This window comes from Schistocerca nitens, chromosome 10 (genome assembly GCF_023898315.1).
Source record: "Schistocerca nitens isolate TAMUIC-IGC-003100 chromosome 10, iqSchNite1.1, whole genome shotgun sequence".
Taxonomy (NCBI): Eukaryota; Metazoa; Arthropoda; class Insecta; order Orthoptera; family Acrididae; genus Schistocerca; species Schistocerca nitens.
The window spans coordinates 86,124,770-86,144,669 of NC_064623.1; positions in this window are offsets into that span (position 1 = coordinate 86,124,770).

Here is a 19,900-nt window from a genome sequence, read left to right on the forward strand (position 1 = left end):
CAAAAAATCAGCATATAAAAGTGGACTGAATGAGTCGGGACTGAAATACTCGTACGGCTTGTGCAGATTTGAGCCAGTTTTACTGTATGTGGTGTCTGTTCTTCTGGATAATGTCCTTGGATGGACACTACACAACTACATAGAACACAGATCTCTCTCCTGTGTTGTCTGTGATGTGACTAAGCGATCAACCCAGTGTGAAGACCTGGGATGTTATTAAGCTGGTGCTGCCAGTGTGGAGCGCCGAGACGAACCTGTTGGTACTGGCAACTTGCAGCGCTCAGATGAAGTGCTAAATGCAGCCGGGCAGAACAGCTGGTACTACAGACTTGAAATGTAGGGCTTAGCTGGCTCTGCACAATCCTGCAGTGGCGTAACTAGTCGGGAGTGGATCGATATCTGCGTTGCCTGTGAGGGCACGTAACCTGGCGAAGACAGCACTCTCTGCTGCGAAGGTCAAAGGGCACGGTGCCTGTCGGCGAGGCTGGCGTCCCAGATGCTGTGGAGGCGGCGTGTAACTCCGCAGTAAACAGCCCAAGGAAAGTACGATGGTCATTCCGAAAGTAATGCCTCCTGTTCTTCTGTTGTGACTTCGGATGTCCGCGCCAGATGTCATTGGTGTAGTGCTAATGTCTGAACCTTCCTCTTTCATTTGCAGGTGGTTCCGTCGTTCTGCGGTAGTCGGCGCCAGCAGAGGTATGATCCAAAATGGAGTCTGATATGGACGCCCGTATAAAACAGCGAAGAAATTCCGCCGATTGAAATACAGGGTGATGAGAAAGTCAGTATAAATTTGAAAACTTAATAAACCACGGAATAATGTAGATAGAGAGGTAAAAATTGACACACATGCTTGGCATGACGTGGGGTTTTATTAGAATTAAAAAAAAAAACAAAGTTCACAAAATGTCCGACAGATGGCGCGTGATAGATCTCTTGCGCACGTCGTTTGGTGATGATCATGTGCTCAGCCGCCACTTTCGTCATGCTTGGCCTCCCAGGTCCCCAGACCTCAGTCCATGTGACTATTGGCTTTAGGGTTACCTGAAGTCGCAAGTGTATCGTGATCGACCGACATCTCTAGGGATGCTGATAGACAACATCCAAAGCCAATGCCTCACCGTAACTTCGGACATGCTTTACAGTGCTGTTCACAACATTATTCCTCGACTACAGCTATTGTTGAGGAATGATGGTGGACATATTGAGCATTTCCTGTAAAGAACATCATTTTTGCCTTGTCTTACTTTGTTATGCTAATTATTGCTATTCTGATCAGATGAAGCGCCATCTGTCGGACATTTTTTGAAATTTTGTATTATTTTGGTTCTAATAAAACCCCCTGTCATTCCAAGCGTGTGTGTCAATTTGTACCTCTCTATCTACATTATTCCATGATTTATTCAGTTTTCAAATTTATACCAACTTTTTGATCACCCGGTACATTGACGCATGCTAATGGTGTAGGGAGACGATACAGTAGACGTGAGCAGTGTAAGGCGATGGGTACGGCACTTTCAGGTGGTGAAAAGAGTGTGCATGACAAGCCACGGCGCGGTCCACCCTGCACCTCTGTCATCCCTCACAGTGAAGGGTGTCTTCATCAGCTCATCTGTGCTGATCAGCGGATAACGACCAGAGAATTGTGTGCAAAGCTGAATGTCGGTTGTAATGCCTTGGAAACAATGTCGGAACAACTTGGTTATTGGGAAGTCTGTGTCGGATGCTTACAGAAGAACAAAAAACTCATTGAATGGAAATTTCTCAGGACCTGCTGGACCGATGTGAAGCGCTGATGTGACAGTTTTCTGAACCACATCGTCACCAGAGATGAGACATGGTCTCACCACTACGGGCCAGAACCCAAAAGACAGTCCACGGACTGGCAACATGCGAATTCTCTGTCAAAGAAGAAATTCGATACACAGCCGTCCGCAGGCAAAGTGATGTGCACAGTCTTCTGGAGTAACCAGGTTGTGGCCTGCCCAGTTGGCCGTGCGGCCTAACTCACGGCTTTCCGGGCGGGAAGGAGCGCCTGGTACCCAGCACGAATCCGCGCGGCGGATTTGTGTTGAGGTCCGGTGAACCGGCCAGTCTGTGGATGGCTTTTAGGCGGTTTTCCATCTGCCTCGGCGAATGCGGGTTGGTTCCCCTTATTCCGCCTCAGCTACACTATGTCGGCGATTGCTGTGCAAACAAGTTCTCCACGTACGCGTACACCACCATTACTCTACCACGCGAACATACATCTGCAATATAATAACGCCAGGCCCCACACCAGCTTTGCGACCACGCAACTCATTACGAAATACGGCTGGACTGCCTTACCATATCCGCCATACTGTCCCGATTTAGCGCCTTCAGACTTCCATATCTTTTGGCCTCTGAAATATGGACTACGTGGCGAACATTTTCAAGACTCGAATGTTGTCAAAGCTGTAAGGAAGTCGTTAGCACAAGATGGTTCTGATTTTTACAAGCGCGGTATGCAGGCTCTGGTTCATGGTTCATTGCTGGCAAAAGTGAATAATGAATGGTGGTGACTATGTGGAAAAATGAGTCTGTAGCTGAAATATTGCTCTTTTAGCTGTGCTGCTGTGAATTTATGTATCTTCTGTAGTTTTCAGGCATAAAAATAGGGGGAATTAGTTTCTGTTTTGATGAGAGCCATTTTGCGCATCATCATGATGGGGTAGCTGCTCATAAGACCTGTCTGGTGTGCGGAGGAAATGAAAACCAGGGGGATTCAACGTAACACACATACTGTTTCCCCTCTGACTAAATGGGCCTCGGAAGGCCCAATGCTACCCACCGACCGCCGTGTCATCCTCTGCCCATAGGCGTCACTGTATGCCGATATGGAGGGCCACGTGGTCAGCGCACTGCTCTCCCAGCTTTCGCAACCAGAGCAGTTACTTTTCTGTCAAGTAGCTCCTCAACTAGCCTCACAAGGGCTGAGTGTGCACTAATAGCCAACAGCACTGGGGTCACACAGACAGTCATCCATCCAAGTGCCAGCCAAGCCCTACAGCACTTAACTTCGGTAATCTGACGGGAGCCGGTGTTACCACTGGTGCACGGCCTAATACACATGCAGAAGGGGTACAAAAACTGGAAATACCGAACACACAAAACACTACCTTGTCCAATAGGGAGCACGAAAATCGCTGGCATTCGAAACAGTTTGCCATCGTCTCAGAATGGATAAATACTTGTTCTGTATGGTTTTCAAGGGAATCTTATACACAAATCAAAAAAAAAAAAGTTTTGCTTCACCCTCGTTCTCAGAACTCTTGAAGATAGACATTGACTGTGGATATTGTATCGCAGACTCAGTCCCTTCGACTGTTCATAAATCTCACCACACCTGCCCAAAGATGTAAACAACAATGCATGAGCAGTGCGTACTATACGGAGGGGGTCCAACAGTCGATCAGTTCTAGTCCTTCCACCAGGAAGGAGGTACACAGCTCTGTAGTTCAACCAAGCCTAGGCCGTCAACACCGCGGTTCGATCGCGCCCGCATTGTTACTTTGTGCCAGGAAGGGCTCTCAACGAGGGAAGTGTCCAGACGTCTCTGAGTGAACCAAAGTGTTGTTGTATGGAAATGGTGGAGGTACAGAGAGACGAACTGTCGATGACATGCCCTGCTCAGGCCAACCAAGAGCTACTACTGCAGTGGATGACCGATACCTACGGATTATGGTTCGGAAGAACCCTGACAGCAACGCCACCATGTTGAGTAACGCTTATCGTGCAGCCACAGGACGTCGTGTTACGACTCAAACTGTGTGCAGTAGGCTGCACGATGCGCAGCTTCACTCCCGACGTCTATGCCGACGTCCATCTTTGCAACCACGACACCATGCAACGTGGTACAGGTGGGCCCAACAAAATTCTCTTCACTGATTAGTGTTGCATATGCCTTCAACCAGACAATCGTCGGAGACGTGTTTTGAGGCAACCCGGTTAGGCTGAACGCCTTAGATACACTGTCCAGCGAGTGGAGCAAGGTGGAGGTTCCCTGCTGTTTCGGGGTGGCATTATGTGGGACCGACGTACGCCGCTGGTGGTCATGGAAGGCGCCGTAATGGTTGTGCGATAGGTAAATGCCATCCTCTGACTGATATTGCAACCATATTGGCGAGGCAATCATCTTCATGGACGATAATTCGCGGCCCCATCGTGCACATCTTGTGAATGAGTTCCTTCAGGATAACGACATCGATCGACTAGAGAGGGCAGCATGTACTTCAGACATGAACCCTGTCGAACATGCCTGAGATAGATTGAAAAGGGCTGTTTGTGGATGACGTGACCCACCTACTACTCTGAGAGCTCCATGCCGAATCGCCATTGAGGAGTGGGACAATCTGGGTCATATGTGCCTTGATGAACTTGTGGACAGCATGCCATGACGAATACAGGCATGCATCGATGCAAGTGAACGTGCTACTGAGTATTACAGGTACCGGTGTCTACAGCAGTGTGGACTACCACCTCTGAAGATCTCGCTGTATGGTGGTACAACACGCAGTGTGTGGTTTTCATGAGCAAAAAAAAAAAAAAAAAGTGCGGAAATGATGTTTATGTTCATCTCTATTCCAATTTTCTGTACAGGTTCCGGAACTCTCGGAACCGAGGTGATGCAAGACTCTTTTTGATGTGTGTACTATTCTTCCCCCAAAATAAAGATAAGTTTAGGTAATGACGGTGGAAGCGGATAGCGGTCAATCACTCTCTCCTCCAAAACAGACCACAAAGGATCAATAATATTGAGATCTGGTGACTGCGGTGACTAGGGGAGATGGGACAACCCATCTTTGTGTTCACAAAACCAGTCCTGTACGATGCAGGCTGTGTAAACAACGGCCGTGTCGTCTTGGAACACAGCAACATTATTGGTAATCGAACGCTGTACCATAGGATGGATCCGATCAGCCAAGGCAGTCACATAATCCAAGGCAGTAATGCAACCTTTCACTCTCAAACTCGGGCAGAAGTTGGAAACAGTGTATTACAAAACTCATCTGGCCAAATGACTCCCTTCGATTGCTCCATGGTCCAGGTTTTATGGCTTGGGTACCACATTCTCCTGTCACTGGCATTTCCATCGCTGATGAGCGGTTTTGGTATTGCAGCTCGCACTGCAGTTCCCTCCTTTTGCAGCTCCGATCGTGTTGTTTTGGTGCTGACAGCTTAAACAGACGGCCTTGCCACAATGGTAACACCAGTTCCTGCCTGACCACTGAGGTTAAGCAGCATTATACCCAGATAGTACCCAGGTGGATAACCTTCCGGGAAAATCGGGTACCGTTGGCTCAGGGACATTCAAGTCCCTCAAGTGGAATCCAAGACTTGCACCATGCCATCGTGCCACATGACACTTTTTTTGTGATCACTCAGCACACATCTTCGTCCGTGTTGTGACTTAGTACATGACGTTATTCTGGTTTCCCTGTATGTGGAATAAATCTTTGGTAGTGAGCTTCTTGAAATATCAAACACTTGGGTCACCTTGGTTACAGAAGCAGCCACCATAAGAACACCAACAGTTTGACCGCGTTGGTATTCCTTTAGCTCCGACGTAATGCACTCACAACAACGAACACTGTTCTGAACGAGCCTGACGGTTGGAACGTACTGAAGCATTTACACGGGTGCGTTAGTGGCCAAATACATTAGCGCAACTTGGCTATCATATGCACTGATGTTCAAGCATGCATTTCCCTCATTGCTCCCATATTTTTGTCCAACCTCTGTATGGCCAACCACGCATTTGAGATAAAGTGGAAACGACAACTAACATTTAAGTTGGGAATACTCTACATGCGAAAATAACACAGAGAAACGTTTTGCTAGGCTAAGTTCGTAACAAGGTACACACGAAAACACATAGAGAAATGCTTTGTGGTGGTGATAAGTTCCTATGGGACCAAGCTGCTCGGGTCATCGGTCCCTAGGCTTACACACCACTTAAGCTAACTTAAACTAGCTTACGTTAAGGACAACACGCACATACACCCATGGCCGAGGGAACCGTGGCAAGGCGCCAAGACCGCGCGGCTACCCCGCGAAGTATCTTGCCAGGTGATCTTAAGCTAACATTTATGTACTTGTATTTCAGTCAAAAGCATCAGGAAATCCAATGCCTGCTGTCATTGAATCCCTGTATTTCATTGTTTTACTCCATCAACCATCCGCAGCTCGTGGTCTGGAGCCTCTAGATCACGAGGTCCTGTGTTCGCTTCCCAGCCAGATTGCGGATTTTCTCTGCTCGGGAACTCATTATTACCATCATCATCATCAATCATGATAATGGTTAGATTGGACTGTGTAAAAATTGGAACTTTGTAGGGGCTTTGATGTCTGCACAGTTGAGCAAACCCCACAAATCAAACATCAACAATTGTGTTATGTCGAAAAACAACGTTTAGTTTAGTTTAGTCTAGTTATGTCATGTTCCGTACATCAAAAAAATGGCTCTGAGCACTATGGGACTCAACATCTTAGGTCATAAGTCCCCTAGAACTTAGAACTACTTAAACCTAACTAACCTAAGGACATCACACACACCCATGCCCGAGGCAGGATTCGAACCTGCGACCGTAGCAGTCCCGCGGTTCCGGACTGCAGCGCCAGAACCGCTCCGTACATCAATTTCACGATTATTTTATCAATATGATGTGGAACAAGTCAGATTACAAGATACGTATATACACACACATGAATAGTGCTAATATTAATATAACTGAAATTTTTAGTTCTACACATGCAACTACATTTAGAGGTACAAATATTGTTTTACCAGTTCTGAAACAGAAACTCGTCTATGGAATAGAAGTCCAAAAGAAATGATTTTAAGCTAGATTTAAAACTTGATCTACTACCTGCCAGACACTTTACGTTGTTGGGCAAATGATCAAAGATTTTTGTTGCTGAATAATAAACTCCTTTTTGAGCAACTGACAGCTTCAATAAGGGATAGGAATTGTCATTTTTCCCTCTAGTGTTGTACGTATGCACATCACTGTTCTTCGCAAATTGAGATGGACTATTTATAACGAATTTCATTAGCGAATATATGTACTCAGATGGTGCGGTTAAAATACCGAACTCCTTGATCCTTGAATAGGTGCCCACATGACGTCCTTGGGGGAACACCACTAATTATTCTCATGCTCTCATGCTCTCTTTTATGCCTAAGTGGTAAGTTACTGTTGCATAAGACATTATTGAGTGGAAATATGCAAAGTACGTTAGGAGGCTGATCTGTTTATTACCAATACTAGCGATTATACAAAGAGCGAAAGAAGCTGAACTTAATTGTTTGAGAAGCTCAGTTATATGCTTCTTCCAATTCAAGTTGTCATCAATGTGAACATCCAAATATTTGGAGAAATCTACCCTGTTAACTGAGCCCTGTTTATATGTTACATCAATTGTCGATATGGCTCTATTCGGTGTACAGAACTAGATACAGTGAGGTTTTTTTTCCAAAATTAAGGGAGAGTCCATTTTCTGAGAACCACTTAATAATTCTCTGAAAGACATCCTGAACAATATCTTCAGCTGCTTTTTATGGAATGGGATTTATTATAACACTCATGTCATCTGCAAAAGGTACTAGTTCTGGTTGGTGAACGTTAAGTGAGAGGTCATTCACATGAATAAGCAATAGCTTAGGACCCAAACTTGAACCCTGTGGGACTCCCTTTGTGATACCTCCCCATTCACTAGAATTTACCACCCTCCCAACATTATTTATGTTATTTAGCACAACGTTTTGCTTTCTGTTGATTAAGTATGATTCAAACCAGCTGTGTGTGTAGCTTTCAATTCCATAAAACCTGAGTTTTTCTAAGAGTGTGACATGATCCACACAGTCAAATACCTTGGAAAGATCACATAAAATACCAACTGGTGATAATTTGTTATTTAGAGCTTGTACTATTTGATGGGTATATGTATAGATAGCATTCTCAGTCGAGTAACCCTTCTGGAATCCGAGCCGGCCGCGGTGGTCTCGCGGCTCTAGGCGCGCAGTCCGGAACCGTGCGACTGCTACGGTCGCAGGTTCGAATCCTGCCTCGGGCATGGATGTGTGTGATGTCCTTAGGTTAGTTAGGATTAAGTAGTTCTAAGTTCTAGGGGACTAATGACCACAGCAGTTGAGTCCCATAGTGCTCAGAGCCATTTGAACCATTTTTGGAATCCGAACTGTGATATGCTGAGTAAATTATTTTCACTTAATTGTGAGACTACTCTTGAATACATAACTTTTTCGAATATTTTAAACATGAAGTCAGCAATGAGATTGGTGTATAATTATTTAAGTCAGTCTTGTCCCCTTTCTTATGAAGAGGTTTAACAATTGTGTATTTCAATTTGTCTGGAAAAATTCCCTGTGCCTGCAAAGCATTACATATATCACTAAGGACTCCACTTATTAAATTCTGTTAGAGTCTCCATCAACACCACATGAGCTCTTGGTTTTCAGTATATTTCTAATTCCGTTAATTTCAGTGGGGGATGTTGGTGCTATTTCTAAAGGCCTAAAGTCGTGGGGAATGACATTTTCAACTTTTTTTTTTGCTTCTTCAACTGAACCCTTTAATCCTATTTTTGCTGCTTCATTCAGAAAGTGATTGTTAAAAATACTTGAAACTTGTGTATTATCATTCACAACATCATCATTTAACTTTATTGCTATGGTATGCTGTGATATACACTGGTGTCCAAACTTAAAGGAACAAACTGCTGTTTCCCCGTCTTGTGCCTAATTCACGATATAATCATACAAACTGTCAACCAGGTGTCCGTACGATCGTGTTCTGCCCGAAAGATGGCATTCCGGTCAATGGACAACCGTACCAAAGATGATGTCAGGGCATCTATGAAACGAGATAGCGTTTTTCGTGTAGCCCCACATCGATAATCGTTGTGTACACAGTCACAGGCAGTGCATTATTGTACGGAGAAGATGCCTACCTGACTCTATGCGGTGGAGGGCCAGAGAAAGAAAGAAAGCAATACAGTCGAAAACTCACGTGACGTGATGGCTTGATGTGAATCGTTCTGTTGTTTCTCTTATGTGGCGACAGTTTACGGAGACCAAAACTGTATCCTGAAGACCAGGGCAGGGATCACCGAGTGTGACTTCACAAGAGAGGACCGTTATTTGGCTGTAAGGGCACGACAGTACCGCCTTAGTACTGCACGGCAACTGGCTTGTGAGCTCGCAGAATCCACTGCCCGCACAGCATGACTTGCCCCGTACCTGTGCAGAGAGAGAGGTGGGGGAGGGGACAGCAGTACCGGTGGGGGCTCCACAGTGAGGGGGAGGGGGGAGGGGAGTGGCGTGCAACTCAGCAGCTGAAGCACACTCACAGGCAGAAATTTCCAGCTACAGCTAAAGAGTCTGCAAATGGTCGTATTAACTGGCCAAATACGAGGGCAGTTCAATAAGTAATGCAACACATTTTTTTTCTCGGCCAATTTTGGTTGAAAAAACCCGAAATTTCTTGTGGAATATTTTCAAACATTCCCGCTTCGTCTCGTATAGTTTCATTGACTTCCGACAGGTGGCAGCGCTGTACGGAGCTGTTAAAATGGCGTCTGTAACGGATGTGCGCTGCAAACAATGGGCAGTGATCGAGTTTCTTTTGGCGGAAAACCAGGGCATCTCAGATATTCATATGCGCTTGCAGAATGTCTACGGTGATCTGGCAGTGGACAAAAGCACGGTGAGTCGTTGGGCAAAGTGTGTGTCATCATCGTCGCAAGGTCAAGCAAGACTGTCTGATCTCCCGCGTGCGGGCCGGCCGTGCACAGCTGTGACTCCTGCAATGGCGGAGCATGCGAACACACTCGTTCGAGATGATCGACGGATCACCATCAAACAACTCAGTGCTCAACTTGACATCTCTGTTGGTAGTGCTGTCACAATTGTTCACCAGTTGGGATATTCAAAGGTTTGTTCCCGCTGGGTCCCTCGTTGTCTAACTGAACACCATAAAGAGCAAAGGAGAACCATCTGTGCGGAATTGCTTGCTCGTCATGTGGCTGAGGGTGACAATTTCTTGTCAAAGATTGTTACAGGCGATGAAACATGGGTTCATCACTTCGAACCTGAAACAAAACGGCAATCAATGGAGTGGCGCCACACCCACTCCCATACCAAGAAAAAGTTTAAAGCCATACCCTCAGCCGGTAAAGTCATGGTTACAGTCTTCTGGGACGCTGAAGGGGTTATTCTGTTCGATGTCCTTCCCCATGGTCAAACGATCAACTCTGAAGTGTATTGTGCTACTCTTCAGAAATTGAAGAAACGCCTTCAGCGTGTTCGTAGGCACAAAAATCTGAACGAACTTCTCCTTCTTCATGACAACGCAAGACCTCACACAAGTCTTCGCACCTGAGAGGAGCTCACAAAACTTCAGTGGACTGTTCTTCCTCATGCACCCTACAGCCCCGATCTCGCACCGTCGGATTTCCATATGTCTGGCCCAATGAAGGACGCAATCCGTGGGAGGCACTACGCGGATGATGAAGAAGTTATTGATGCAGTACGACGTTGGCTCCGACATCGACCAGTGGAATGGTACCGTGCAGGCATACAGGCCCTCATTTCAAGGTGGCGTAAGGCTGTAGCATTGAATGGAGATTACGTTGAAAAATAGTGTTGTGTAGCTAAAAGATTGGGGAATAACCTGGTGTATTTCAATGCTGAATAAAACAACCCCTGTTTCAGAAAAAAAATGTGTTGCATTACTTATTGAACTGCCCTCGTAAAATGTCGTTGCACCAAAGTTGATGGGTTGATAAAAGACTACAAACAACGTTAATGTGAGGTCATCTGAAACAATTTGCAGTAAAATGTGGGGCACTATCGTGAGGTGCTCCTTGGGCATTGCTTCACTGCATCAACTCAGATGCCCAGTGTACAGCTTGTTATTGGACGAATACCTATCGAAGAGGCAGGATACGGTTCCAGCATGATGGGGCCCTGGTGCACTCTGCAGAACCAGTGTGTGCAGCATCAACCAATATCTTTACCAATCAGTGGAACGGCTGGGCAGGACCTGTACATTGACCTGCACAATCTCCGGACCTCACCCCCTCAGACTTCCTTCTTTGCATTCTGCGCCCATGGACTGAGAGGAGGAAATAATTGCGATAATTCTTGCAACAACCACACGCAAGTTTGTAGGGTGTGCCGTTTCTCGCTCAAAGTAGGTCACCAACAACGTCATTAAGGAGTCATTGATGATACTATAGAATTGTCCCTCCCACCATCTCAAAATGTATAAAATGGCGGTAATTGAAATTTTGCCAGGAACTCCTATGTCGTCACTATCGAAGTTGGACTGTTGTCCTAAGTTTAAATAGGCGGAAAATTCAAAAATCCAAGATCACACACGGTCATACTTGCTGACCGGAAATACTAGGAAAGACTCAATGACGTCAGAATCCAAAACCAGCAATACTAGGACAGTCTCTATGACGTGACATTTCCTGGGTTTTCCCTCTCGGTCAAGGGATGTACCTTTCCCCCTACAGGTCCTTGGCTTGAACAAATGGTAAGGTCATCCCCTCCTCCACTTGTACCAGTTCTAGGATAAAAAGTGTTTGTGTGCCCCACGTGCAAGTCCAGACCGCTAGCTCTCACTTGCCTAGTAGGTGTCAGAACTGGCCGGCACCATGTCATACAGTTTGAATGCCGCTGGACACCCAAAACAGGCCATCTGTCCTGCCGCAATCACCATGCCCTCTAAAACGAGATAGCTTTCAGATTCTTCCCAGAACTATACGATTTTTCACTGAAATAGACCTTAATCTTAGAACTGCTCGGTTTCTGAACTCTTTAATTATCTGGAATGCGAACCTGTTAACATTCCAATGTAAGAAACAGCGCTTGACATATATCCAGTTAGGAAGTTCCACACATTATGGTTGCACATTTTAAAAGTGTGTACACCAAACACAACACTGATTCTGTCTGACACAAAGCATTTTTTAGGTCTCTTGAGGCATATAACGTCAACTGTTTAGGAAATTCATGTATGATTACGGTATGTTCACATCCTTCCTATTAAATGATCATCAGTGATGGTAAATGTATGTGACAGAAGGACATATTACTAGAGTAATGGTGCACTGCCTTGTTATCTAAGGCATACTACAAACAGTGGCCAGTGTCATGACACTGAAGTTTGAGCAATCCCCCTAGCTTACTACTCTAGCATCACGTTTTAAACAATATAATCTCACCCTCAGGGTACCTTAAGCTTCAAACTCATGAGATAAGTCCCCATCGGTTAAAAATGAAAGGGAAAATTCAGTAAATTCACTTTGACCGAGCTTAAAAATCGTGATAAATTCAAAGTATACTCACTGTAACTTTCAAACTATGGGAAGCAGCACTTGAAGGGAACCATACATTGAGAACCATAGACAATGTCCTCTAACTTTAAACTGTATGACTCACTGATGCAGTCTGTATGGCTGTCAAACACTTGTCGCTGTCGTGTGTTCTGGGGGAGGGGAGAGAGGAAGGGAATAGCACAAGTTTTCACATGCGTCTTTCGCCTGCAGCTCGTGGTTCAGTGGCTAGTGTTGCTGCATCTGGATCACGGGGTTCCAGATTCGATTCCCGGCCAGGTTGAAGATTTTCTCTGCCTGGGGACTGGGTGTTTGTGTTATCTTCATCATCATCATTCGTGACAGTGACCAGATTGGACTGGGTACGTGATTCCCATTCCAGTTCTTTCCACAAAGAAAAATGGTCCACAAAACCTTTGTACGGGATACGGCACAGAATACATTGATCTTCGGTGAGTCTCTTTGTATTGGAATGGTGAATGTGGATTTTCCAAACTACATATGCGAACATTGTGTCTGTTGATATTTCCACTAAGGTGGAACACCGCTTCATCGCTAACAGTTACGTGCCATAGAAATGAGTCATCCTCCATCTTTGCTAGCACAAAATGCGATATGCTTCTCTTTGTCACTGGGGTTGAGAGCGTGCACAAGATGTAATCGGTTGGGCTCGTACAGCAAACGCCGTCTCAGAACTTTCCATACTGTTGGTTGGGGTATTATAGGTTCTCGACTGGCTCTGCGCACAAAACTTTCTTGAATCCGTCGGACATTATCCTCTGACACACACGGTCGGCCTGTGCTTTTTCCTTTGCACAATTCCCAGTCTGTTTAAATTGCTTAAAGCAACGGCTAATGGTTTGGCGAGTTGGTGTTTGAATGCCGAATTTGGTACGAAATGCCCGCTGCACTGCAATTTGCGACTCAGTTTTCACGAACTCAAGAACGCAGAAAACTTTGTGCTCCACGGTCGCCATCTCATTCTCAACTGACAGTGAAACGGAATGACGGCCCTATTGCTGCGCGAAATCTGCCAGCAGCTTCTGAAACCATCACCGTCCTCCCGCCGCTGCCCGCTAAAAACTTTGAAACTTCCTCTTTTCATTGGTATAAAGCTTGTTGATTTTGGATTTGAATACATAGGAATTTTTGAAAATGGGTCCATCATTTAGAATAACCTCATATAATAAATCCCGCGCGATATTCCGATACGAAATACACATGGTGTTTCAAAAATGACCGGTATATTTGAAACGGCAATACAAACTAAACGAGCAGCGATAGAAATACACCTTTTGTTGCAATATGCTTGGGACAACAGTACATTTTCAGGCAGACAAACTTTCGAAATTACAGTAGTTACAATTGTCAACAACAGATGGCGCTGCGGTCTGGGAAACTCTATAGTACGATATTTTCCACATATCCACCATGCGTAGCAATAATATGGCGTAGTCTCTGAATGAAATTACCCGAAACCTTTGACAACGTGTCTGGCGGAATGGCTTCACATGCAGATGAGATGTACTGCTTCAGCTGTTCAATTGTTTCTGGATTCTGGCGGTACACCTGGTCTTTCAAGTGTCCCCACAGAAAGAAGTCACAGGGGTTCATGTCTGGCGAATAGGGACGCCAATCCACGCCGCCTCCTGTATGTTTCGGATAGCCCAAAGCAATCACACGATCATCGAAATATTCATTCAGGAAATTAAAGACGTCGGCCGTGCGATGTGGCCGGGCACCATCTTGCATAAACCACGAGGTGTTCGCAGTGTCGTCTAAGGCAGTTTGTACCGCCACAAATTCACGAAGAATGTCCAGATAGCGTGATGCAGTAATCGTTTCGGATCTGAAAAATGGGCCAATGATTCCTTTAGAAGAAATGGCGGCCCAGACCAGTACTTTTTGAGGATGCAGGGACGATGGGACTGCAACATGGGGCTTTTCGGTTCCCCATATGCGCCAGTTCTGTTTATTGACGAAGCCGTGCAGGTAAAAATAAGCTTCGTCAGTAAACCAAATGCTGCCCACATGCATATCGCCATCATCAATCCTGTGCACTATATTGTTAGCGAATGTCTCTCGTGCAGCAATGGTAGCGGCGCTGAGGGGTTGCCGCGTTTGAATTTTGTATGGATAGAGGTGTAAACTCTGGCGCATGAGACGATACGTGGACGTTGGCGTCATTTGGACCGCAGCTGCAACACGGCGAACGGAAACCCGAGGTCGCTGTTGGATCACCTGCTGCACTAGCTGCGCGTTTCCCTCTGTGGTTGCCGTATGCGGTCGCCCTACCTTTCCAGCATGTTCATCCGTCACGTTCCCAGTCCGTTGAAATTTTGCAAACAGATCCTTTATTGTATCGCTTTTCGGTCCTTTGGTTACATTAAACCTCCGTTGAAAACTTCGTCTTGTTGCAACAACACTGTGTTCTAGGCGGTGGAATTCCAACACCAGAAAAATCCTCTGTTCTAAGGAATAAACCATGTTGTCCACAGCACACTTGCACGTTGTGAACAGCACACGCTTACAGCAGAAAGACGACGTACAGAATGGCGCACCCACAGACTGCGTTGTCTTCTATATCTTTCACATCACTTGCAGCGCCATCTGTTGTTGAAAATTGTAACTACTGTAATTTCGAAAGTTTGTCCACCTGAAAATGTACTGTTGTCCCAAGTATATTGCAACAAACGGTGTATTTCTATCGCTGCTCGTTTAGTTTTTATTGCCGTTTCAAATATACCGGTCATTTTTGAAACACCCTGTACATCTGTGACAGGCAGCAGAACGAATTGCATCTGACATAAGAACCTCGAAGAGAGGAGAAATTACCCAAACCCCATAACTGCCTCCGACTCCTTTAGCTCCTCTCTGGCCGTACATGGTGGTTGAACCCCTCTACCATCCTCCATACCTCATCATCATCAGTTATCTGCTATATTAGCAGGTCCTTTGCCTCTCCATTTTCTGCGATCCATTGCTTCCTTCTTAAGGCTGCTCTATGTTGTACCGTCCATCATGTCATCCAGTATCTGGAATCTCTTCCTTCCTCGCTTCCTTTTCCCTTCTACATAACCTTCTAAAACTGTTTTTATCAGTCTGTCATTCTTTCTTAATATATGCCCAATCCAGTTTCTTTTTCTTCTCTTTACTACACCTAGTAACTGTCTTTTCCCTCCCACTCTTCTCAGTACCTCTTCATTTTTTACTCTGTCCATCCAACTTATTCTTTCCATCTTCCGCCATATCCAGATCTCAAAAGCCTCCAGCCTTTCTCTGTCTTTTTTCCTCATAGTCCATGTTTCAGCGCCATATAGAAGAACACTCCATACAAGACATTTTATGAGTCTCTTTCTGAGTTCTCTGTCCAGACCGCTGCAGAAGATCCTCCTTCTCTTATAAAACGCCTCTTTTGCCATTGCTATCCTTGTTTTAATTTCTGTGGTGCACTTCCAGTCGGTGTCTATCCTGCTTCCAAGATACTTAAAATTTGGCACCTGTTCTAATGTTTCTCCATTCAGCATAATTTTTATTTCCTTATTTCCTCCTAGTATCAATACGTTTGTTTTATTTGTGTTAATTTTCATTCCATATTTTTTTCCGTTAGTTGCAATGGTGTCCACCAAATCCTGTAATTCTTTTTCCCCTGTGGCTAGAAGGACTATGTCATTAGCAATACTCAAACACCCTACTCTTCTTCCTCCAATTTCTACTCCTTTGTCATCTAATGAGCATTGGTCAACCTTATTTTCCAAGTAGAGATTGAAAAGAGTAGGTGATAAACAGCATCCTTGTCTCACTTCTTTTCCTAGTCTGATCCAGTTTGTACTTTCTACTCTCACTTTAACTGAAACTTTTTGATTAAGGTATAATGAGTTTATAAGTCTTCTGGTTTTCCAGTCCACTCTCTTTTCCCTCATTATAGTCGCCAGCTTGTCCCAAACCACATTGTCAAATGCCTTTTCTAAATCGATGAAGCACATATATAGGTCTCTTCCTATTTCAGTAAACCTTTCTCCCAAGATTCGTAGGAGCCCTATTGCATCTCTGGTGCCCGTATTCCGTCTAAAGCCAAACTGCACCTCCCGAGATTCTCCTCCATTACTTTTTCAAGTCTTTTATTAATTATTCTTAACATCACTTTGGCTGCATGTGAAATGAGGCTGATTGTCCTGTACTCGCTGCATTTCTTGGTTCCATACCTACAAAGCCTTAATACATCCCATCCTCTGTCATGCCAGTCCCACCTGGATATCCGCCCCCCCCCCACCCCAAATTCTGTAAGTGCCTCCAGATACTTGAGCAACATGCACTCTGCCTTTCCTTCCATATATGCCTCCCATCCCCCACACGGATCCTCTATGACCTGATTACTTTCCCCCATCTGCTCATTTTCTTCGAACATATCAGAATCCTCTACACCTCCCGCCAACTTGATCCCCTGGTTGCTGCTCTCCTGTTCAAACCCCGCCCTATGCCTTCACCATTGTGTTCCCCCTACCCTCCACCTCTACACCATATCCTTCCCCAAGGTGGCTTCCATCGACTCCCTCTCCTGAATGATGCCCTCTCTCTCTCTCCATTTATCACTCCTATCAACTCTGATCCTCACTTCCCCCTCCCTCCCTCTGTCCTTTTCCTGGCACCCTCGCCCACCCTCCATCCTGTTTATCCCCACCCACCCTCTCTCTGACTCCCTTCTCCCCCCCGAGTCCCTTTTCTTTCCCCTCCACCACCGTCCCCACTCCTTCTCGCATCCGCCCTCCCCCCTTTTTTCTATGTCCTCTCCTGCAATTGGCTCCCCCCTTGTTTCTTTTCCTCTCCTCCCCCTTTTTCCCCCTCATCACTCCGGGTCCTCCCCCCGCCCGCATCTGCCACGGTGTCGCCTCTATAGTGCTGTTTCAAGTGAATGTTCAGTGTTGTGTTTCCACTGCCAGTGTTGCGAACAGCCCCCATACTATCACTTGGTGTGCTTTTAACTGTTGTTTAGAAACCAGACTGTCGCTGTGTGTTTTAATTGTGCCAATCTACTTACTATGTGGTTTAAACAGCATCACTGACCTTTTGTTTTTATGGTTTCTTCGCAACTTTTTCGCCTTGTTTGAGTTTTTAACAGTAGCCGTATTATCGCCTGCTTTTATTGTTATACCTCCTAATTCTGTTTTTTAACTTTCCTGACCTTACGACTTATCTTAGAAGAAAGATTAAGGAAAGGCAAACCCACGTTTCTAGCATTTGTAGACTTAGAGTAAGCTTTTGACAATGTTGACTGGAATACTCTCTTTCAAATTCTGAAGGTGGCAGGGGTAAAATACAGGGAGCGAAAGGCTATTTACAATTTGTACAGAAAGCAGATGGCAGTCATACGAGTCGAGGGGTATGAAAGGGAAGCAGTGTTTGGGAAGGGAGTGAGACAGGGTTGTAGCCTGTCACCGATGTTATTCAATCTGTATATTTAGCATGCAATAAAGGAAACAAAGGAAAAGTTCGGAGTAGGTATTAAAATCCATGGAGAAGAAATAAAAACTTTGAGGTTCGCCGATGACATTGTAATTCTGTCAGAGACAGCAAAGGACTTGGAAGAGCAGTTGAACGGAATGGACAGTGTCTTGAAAGGACGGTATAAGATGAACATCAACAAAAGCAAAACGAGGATAATGGAATGTAGTCGAATTAAGTCGGGTGATGCAGAGGGAATTAGATTAGGAAATGAGACACTTGAAGTAGTAAAGGAGTTTTGCTATTTGGGGAGCAAAATAACTGATGATGGTCGAAGTAGAGAGGATATAGAATGTAGACTGGCAATGGCAAGGAAAGCGTTTCTGAAGAAGAGAAATTTGTTAACATTGAGTATAGATTTAAGTGTGAGGAAGTCGTTTCTGAAAGTATTTGTATGGAGTGTAGCCATGTATGGAAGTGAAACATGGACGGTAAATAGTTTGGACAAGAAGAGAATAGAAGCTTTCGAAATGTGGTGCTACAGAAGAATGCTGAAGATTAGATGGGTACATCAGATAACTAATGAGGAGGTATTGAATAGAACTGGGGAGTTTGTGGCACAACTTGACTAGAAGAAAGGATCGGTTGGTAGGACATGTTCTGAGGCATCAAGGGATCACCAATTTAGTACTGGAGGGCAGCGTGGAGGGTAAAAATCGCAGAGGGAGACCAAGAGATGAATACACTAAGCAGATTCAGAAGGATGTAGGCTGCAGTAGGTACTGGGAGATGAGTCTTGCACAACAACTTTCCTGTAGTCTGCAGAGCGGCATATTGTGCCGCTGCCAGCCCCCCCCCCCCCCCCCCCCCTCCGCTCTCTACGGGGAGGAATCGAAATCCAATGAAGGAGAAAAAAGAGGAATTACAAATCGTGTAAAGGCATAGACATACACTTGCTTCTCAATCGCTAAAGTATCGTTACTTGATGATGAGATACGTTTTTACTCAAAGTGTGATGACAGAACGATGTTTGCCGTCGACTGTAGTAGGAGGAGGCACAAGATCTCAGACTACTGGTTAGTTTGTTGTAGTATAGAATAGGGCAGGAAGGTTTATTTATCTAAACAAACACAGGATGCGAAGCTGTGGTTGTGAAGATCGCTACACCAACGGTCGCGAGGTCCAGCACCGTAGCCAAAGTAGCGTATGTGTAGTAGTGTAGGAACGATTTCCGCAGCAGCACACTTCCCTTCAAACGGACCGTGGACACTCTACGGTACGACTACAACAATGACGTGCCGACGGCACAGCTATTAATAGCCCATGGCCACAGCTATGCAGACAGCTCCATCAGACAACGACTATCATAAAAGCCTCGGCATCTCATCCAAAGGCAGTCAGTCGCAGGATCTGTCACTTACCATTTCTTACGACTCTGTCAATGTTTTATGTAAATTGAAGGTGGCTGGGCGGGGGTGGGGAAGAACAGCGAAGGAACTCTTGACATCAACTGTGTCGGCACTTTAATCCCAATCGGCGGCGACGAGTGAAAATGTGTGCTGGACTGGCACTCGAATCTGGGATCTCCCACTTACTAGGCAGTTCAGATTCTAAGTACTTGTCTATACATACATTGATAACAGAATAAACGAAACAAATGTGTCAGAGAACTGTTAAGTGAAATAACACAGCCTAAGTGGCATAGCGAACATATAATTTTGACATCAAAGGACGGCCCAAATATGTCACAGTAAAAAGGCAGCCTACGAAGAAAATGTAGTTAAGTAAAGTGGAAAAATGGACTGCTTATAATCTTATTAAGAGGCAGACATATATTCCGTATCGGTACATCGCGCGGGATTTATTACAGGGTTATTCTAAATTATGGACCCATTTTCAAAAATTCGTATGTATTGAAGTACAAATCCAAGAGGCAGCCAAAGAATGGTTCAGAGGAATCAAAGGACTGCCATAGTACCCGTACTGGGAACAAAACGCTTTTTCTATAACACGTAAAATGTTGTATAATTTATGCAAAAGTGTTTTGTAGGTAAAGTGTGAATTTATGATAAAT